Source organism: Ochotona princeps, chromosome 17 (genome assembly GCF_030435755.1).
Source record: "Ochotona princeps isolate mOchPri1 chromosome 17, mOchPri1.hap1, whole genome shotgun sequence".
Taxonomy (NCBI): domain Eukaryota; kingdom Metazoa; phylum Chordata; class Mammalia; order Lagomorpha; family Ochotonidae; genus Ochotona; species Ochotona princeps.
The window spans coordinates 44,073,354-44,079,833 of record NC_080848.1 but is presented as its reverse complement, the minus strand read 5'-3'; the positions used below and the strand labels follow the sequence as shown (position 1 = coordinate 44,079,833).

Here is a 6,480-nt window from a genome sequence, read left to right as displayed (position 1 = left end):
ATGTAAGAGTTGAAATTCTAAGAAACAAGTCTAAAACGTCCTGGAGGTAGAAAAAGAAAGAATACTTTGAAGTGAAAAAAGCCTTTACTGGGCTTACTGATGGACTGGACACCAATAAGGAAAAAATCTTTTTTTTTAGAGATTTATTTATGTTTATTGCAAAGTCAGATATACAGAGAGAGGAGGAGAGACAGAGAAGAAGATCTTCTGTCCGATGATTCACTCCCCAAGTGAGCTGCAATGGGCCGATGCGTGCCAATCCGATGCTGGGAACCAGGAACCTCCTCTGGGTCTCCCACACGGGTGCAGTGTCCCAAAGCTTTGGGCCGTCCTCCACTGCTTTCCCAGGCCACAAGCAGGGAGCTGGATGGGAAGTGGAGCTGCTGGGATCAGAACCGGCGCCCATATGGGATCCTGGGGCGTTCAAGGTGAGGACTTTAGCCGCTAGGCCACGCCACCGGGCCCAATAAGGAAAATATCTGGAGTTGAGGATAGCTTAATCAAAATCTCCAACACAGAAAGGATTTTAAAATATACCAAAATTAGCTTTCCTCCTCGCGCTCTTGGCGGCAGCAGGTGCAGCTTCAACATGCAGAACGACGCCGGTGAGTTCGTGGACCTGTACCTGCCGCGGAAATGCTCAGCAACCGCATCATTGGGGCCAAGGACCACGCGTCCATCCAGATGAACGTGGCCGAGGTGGACAAGGTCATGGGTAGGTTTAATGGCCAGTTCAAGACCTACGCGATCTGCGGGGCCATCCGCAGGATGGGGGAGTCTGACGACTCCATCCTCCGTCTGGCCAAAGCCGACGGCATCGTCTCCAAGAACTTCTGAGAATCCAGGATGCTGGTGGGATCGGGGTCCTTCGTTGGGTGCTTGACCAATAAAGGCAGAAAACCAAAAAAAAAAAAAAAATACCAAAATTAGAGAACATCCCAAATCTCTGGGAAGTTACAAATGTTGTAATACATGCGCAGTGAAAAAAAAAAGCAGAATGGAGAATAAAGAGCATAAGGAATAGAAGAAATATTTGACGTGATAAGAATCGAGAACGTCCCTGATTTAATGACAACAAAATGCGCTTTCTGGAAGCCTAGATGCCCAAGCACGATAAACGGTAAATCAGAACCATTCTCCTGAGCACTAAATTTTCATACTATAGAATGTAAGAGAGTAAGTCATTGAGAAAGCTGCTGCCCTATAGGTACAAAAAGTGTGTGAATTGATTTATACTTTTTTCCATCAGGTTCAAAGACAGGGAGATTTGGATAACTTTGGAGTCTCACTTCGTGGCAGAATGAATGATGTTAACCCAGTGGACATTGCTTTACAAACCTGTAGATAACTGAAAACATTTTGCTTCATTCATGGATTCTGATTTGTTTAGACTTATTTTGTGCAGGGTCTCAAACCCATTTGCTTAGATCTGTTCTTTTTTGATAATTTTACCTAGTGATCCTGGAACTTTGAGCATGAAAGCAATCACCTAGAGGATTGGATCATTGCTAGCTCCACTGCCTGGGTTTTATTTCATAGACTGTTAGTGCTTGTCAAACAGGCACTTAGGGGAGGAATTTAAAATATACTCCCTATTTCTGTTAAGGAAAAAGATAAAATAATTTCTGTAAATTGCTGCAGGACCTGAAATAACTTCATTTTAAAGATTTATTTTTATTGCAAAGTGAGGTATATACAGAGAGGAAGAGAGACAGAGAGGAAGATCTTCCGTCCGATGATTCATACCCCAAGTGACCACAATGACTGGTGCTGCTCTGATCTGAAGCCAGGAGCCCAAATCCTCTTTAGGGTCTCCCATTTGGGTCCCAAGTACCAAGGCTTTGGGCCATCCTCTACACCTTTCCCAGACCACAAGCAGGAAGCTGGATGGGAAGCAGGGCAGCCGGGATCAGAACCAGCGCCCATATGGGATCCCGGTTTGTGCAAGGCAAGGACTTTATCTGCTATGCTACCATGCCAGGCCCAAAACATTTTTTACATTTACCTATTGACTTTGGTTTGAAATGGGGAAGCGAGAGAGAGAAATTGATTTTGCCCATTGGTTAGCCCACTCCCTGAATGCCTAAAACTGCAGGGACCAGCTGAACCCCGGAACCAGAACTGAGCCTAGGGTCTCACACATGGAAGGCAGGGAGCCAAGTGCTTGAACCATCACCTGCTACCTTAGCCACGAGCTGACATTGTTAAAGGAGCCAGGAGTCAGATGGGGTGCAGGTACCCCAAGAGCTTCCACCATGCCAAACACTGGCCCTGGGGAACCTGGATCCTTAAGGAACCTCTGGAAATCACATGGTCAAAGGACAAGTTTTGATTTCCTGTCCTTTCTCCAGGGTCATTGAAGCCAAAGCCAGGGATAATGCTAGCGAGGATCCCTCTGCCTCTCTCCACCCCCATCTCCCCTTTTAATTTTCCTTCCCAGTCAAGACCTTCAAGGACCAAAATTCTGTCCCAGGCTGCGTTTCACCATTGCTTGCCAGGCCTGAGTGCCACCAGAAGTTTCCTACCCCGCCACTGTCTTTTTTTTTTTTTTTTTCTAATTCTGAAAAAAAGTATTTGTTTATTTGTTAGAAATGCAGAGTTGCAGAAGGGGAGAGAAAGAGTGAGACAGGAGAGAGAGAAAGAGAGAGAGAAAGAGAGAGATATGGATGACAGATTGATTTCCCCATCTGTGGGCCCCCTGACTAAACGTCTGTAATAACTGACTAGGGCTGGTTCTGGGCGAAGCCGGGAGGCGCGAGCTTCCCTCAGGTCTCCCACTTGGGCCAGGACACACATGGGTGCTACTATGGGATGTTGGCATTGCAGGTGTAGGCTTGTCGTGCCAAGCCACACCGAGGGTCCATTCGTCGTTTTCTGACTGGCTGGGGCTCTCCCTCGCGCTCCAGTCAGGATGAAGGTCCAGGCGGTGGGTGAACATCCTGCTTTGCTTCTCCCGCCCCAACCCTTCCGCCATCTTGTCTTCTGGGCCCGGATGTCTGTATCTCGTCACATCCTGTCTGTTAACCTGAGGGGCGCCCTCAGCTGCAGGCCGAGGCCCGGGTGTAGGCGGCCAGCCTCGGAGGTGTCCGAGGTGAGGGACAGGGCAGCCCCATGGGGGTGTCCGAGGTGAGGGACAGGGCGGCCCCATGGGGGTGTCCAAGGTGAGGAGCAGGGCGGGCCCCATGGAGGACCTTCCGGCCGGCGCCCTGCCGTCCTCCCGACGCCTCAGGCTGAGGAGTGACCACGGTGGGGACCCGGGGCGCCAGGCTGAGGGCCGAGGCCGCACGGGCGGAGCGTAGTCTGCCCACGTCCCTTCGTGTCTTCTCGGACCAGCCCGGCCTGCAGGACCTGCTGCAGACACTGCCTGCGGCCTAGGCCTCTGTGCACCGGGAGGCCCAGCAGCCCTGCCCCTGACTCCCCGGGGCCGGGATCTGCCCCTGGGGGTCCTGCTGGGGATCTGCTGCTGAGCATTGGGGTCGCCCCGGGTCCTCAGAGGGGTCAGGTGGGTTCCAGGAGGAAGGGCCCTGCCAGGCAGTAGTTGGGGGACCAGCTGGTGGGTCTGTTTCTATAGAGTGGTGCCCGCGCTGTGCTGTGGGTGCTCCCACGGCGGACAGTTCTCCTCTGGGTGTGTCTGGTGGGGCTTCTAGGGTTTATGGTCGTACTTGATGGACAGGAGCTGGAGAAAGTTCTGGTCACTTGCTCCGACACACTGTGCACTAACACACATGTCTGTGTCTCGGGTTCTTCCTAGTTGATCTGTTATTCTAGAAGGCCATCCTGCACAGTCGTAGTACATCTCACTGGATTCTGCCTCGGAGGTCTGCAGCGTTTTCACAACAGCATGAGTAAGTTTCTGAGGAAGATAGCAAACTTGGTTTGCTCCTCTGTTTATTCACATTGTGAGGCTGGTTTTGCAAAAAAGAAAACTTCCAAAAAATCTTTAGACATTCCATTCATGTTTCTGTGCTAACCAGGACTGTCACGGTGCTGTTGGGCAACATGGGCAACTCAATTTTTTTTTTTTTTTGTAAAAAAGAACTATGCCAGAAATTTGAAGAATTGGTCATGTTACTTAGTATCTTTATTGCTGACAGTTATGTTATCAAATTACTGCCTAATTTGATGATGCTATTTTTTTTCCCTGTAAAATAAGGTGTTTTACAATCTTGAGATAGTTTGAGTTGCGATGTTTTTGAGGGGTGAGTAAATGCAATGCAGGACAGACTGTTGTTTTCTCATGGTTGTGTCCATGGTGGATTTCACAACATGGTTACTAATATATTCGTGGATGGAAAGAAAGTCCTCATGTGTGATTTTGGTGTTAAGAACCCAGCAGCAGATCACAGTGAAGAACCTGGATGTTTTCTGCCTTTTGTGATTCTGCCTTAATGGCTTGGCTGGGGGCTGTGTGAACTCCAGGCCTGACAGTCTACGTGACACCTGGCAGGTGGCTGGGAGACCCAGGTTAACCTAAATAAACCACCTTTATGTCTTAGCTCCGACTTCAGACTTGATGATTTTCTGGAGATTTCAAAATCTGACACAACAACAGCCGGGGTGGTATTCCTCGGAGCTCCTCGTAGACATGTGAGACACTCCTGGGTTCTGCCGGCTCAGCAGGGTCTGCCCAGCTGTGCCCCAGGACTTTAGTCTTCACTCCCAGTCTCTCCAGGGACTTCTGTGAAGAATTCCTAGTTCCCAGTGCTCCGGAGCCTCTTGTCCTGCCTTGCTCTTCCTTTCAGTCCACGGCCAGAAGTTGAGATGACCCCATGCCAGAATTTGACATTCATTGGCTCTGGTCTTTTTCTCTGAGATCGTCCTTCTCCTTGAACAGCTTCACATTGGTCCTGGTTTTTCTCTCATCTTCAGCTGGAGCAGTACATGGTGACACTCTTGGATGTCATCAGGAGGTGGACACTGGGTGTTCTCTGATTGATTTGGGTGTGACAAGCTGTACTAGCAGGGTTTAGAGTGAGCAGTGACTTAGAGGGAAGAATGCTATGCTTCAGTGTGTTGATAGGAGTAATGGGTAGAATTAAGGTTGGGGCCGCTAGAGTGAGGGTTCACTCCTCCTGGCTTATTTGGGATGGGTCATAGGATTGCAGAGGTGCACCTGGTTTAATGTGGAAAAGGGTTTAAAGAGGTTTTCTGGGGGGGTGTTATCAGGGTCTTCCAACAAGCCTGGAAAGGAGAACTAAGGTGAGGAGGAAAAGGAGAAATTCCAGGGTATATTAAATTTTATTGTAAGGGTGAAATGGGCTTTCATCCTAATTGGTGGAGAGTGCTGGTGGATGAGTCAGTCCTGTTTCACGTAGGCATAGGAGGTGATTAATTCCTAGGAATGGACTGATAAGAGGTGGAGTGGAAGGGAAAGAAGTGAGAGCTTTTCCGGGAATATTCCACTAGATTTGGACCAGGGTACCGGATAGCTGGTGGAGATTGTAATCAATGTTGTGCCTCACCGAAATGTTTCTCTGTTATAGTACAGAGTTGATGAATGCATTAGCTGTAAACAAGGCAGCCCAGGATGCCAGGTTTCTAGGTGTAAGTCAGAGCCGTCATACACGCTTTGGCCTGTAAGGATACACCGGCCAAGAAAGGGCAGGAATGAGCCTTTGCAATATGTTGACAATTCACCTGTTATTTATGTTATTTCAAACAATGGTCATTGAGGAAAATGCAGTCCTTGTGTCTGAGGACTAGCGTATGACTAAAAGCAATCATGGAATGCTTTATCGTGTTAGGCATAAGTTAAATTTCATAATGCTGAGATGTTGGAGGGACTGGGAGGTCAGTGATAATTTTAATTATTAGTATTTATTTGCATGTTTTGATGTTGGCTGTTTCTGTGCTTGAAATATAATGATCATCTTTCATGTGTGTTGTAATGGTTAAATTCCGCGTGATAACTATGACACATATCGTGATGTGTTTTTTGATGCTTTCTTCAAGAGCTACCAAGAGCTTAGGATGTTTTGTATCTTGCTTTAGAAGATTGCTTTTAGGGCCAAGAGTATTTTTGATTTGTTTACAGTGAGCCCTTGTGATGTTTAGTTATATAATTATGATTGATACTGAAGAGTTTCCTAAAACTTTAAATTTTAGTTTTATTAATTTTTATTGGAAAGTCAGATTTACAGAAAGAAGGAGAGACAGAGAGGAAGGTCTTCCATCCACTGGTTCACTCCCCAAGTGACCGCAATGGCCGGAGCTGAGCCGATTTGAAACTAGGAGCCAGGAGCTTCCCCCAGGGTCTCCCACACAGGTGCAGGGTCTCAAGGCTTTGGGCCGTCCCCCACTGCTTTCCCAGGCCACAAGCAGGGAGCTGTATGGGAAGTGGAGCAGCTGGGACACGAACCTGCTTTTGATCCATCTGAGGTGGGAGATTTGAGGCAGTCCCTGATCTTCCAGGGCGGGTGTGTGTGATCTGTACACGCCTCTGACAGCCTTGTCCTGTTTACAGATTCTTTATATTATTTT

The 6,480-nt window shown here is 48.1% G+C and overlaps 1 pseudogene; it reads left to right on the top strand.

The window, feature by feature from the left end:
• Positions 1-552: 552 nt before the first annotated feature.
• On the top strand, positions 553-918 carry LOC131482371 (small ribosomal subunit protein eS21-like; annotated as a pseudogene).
• The last annotated feature ends 5,562 nt before the right edge of the window (positions 919-6,480 follow it).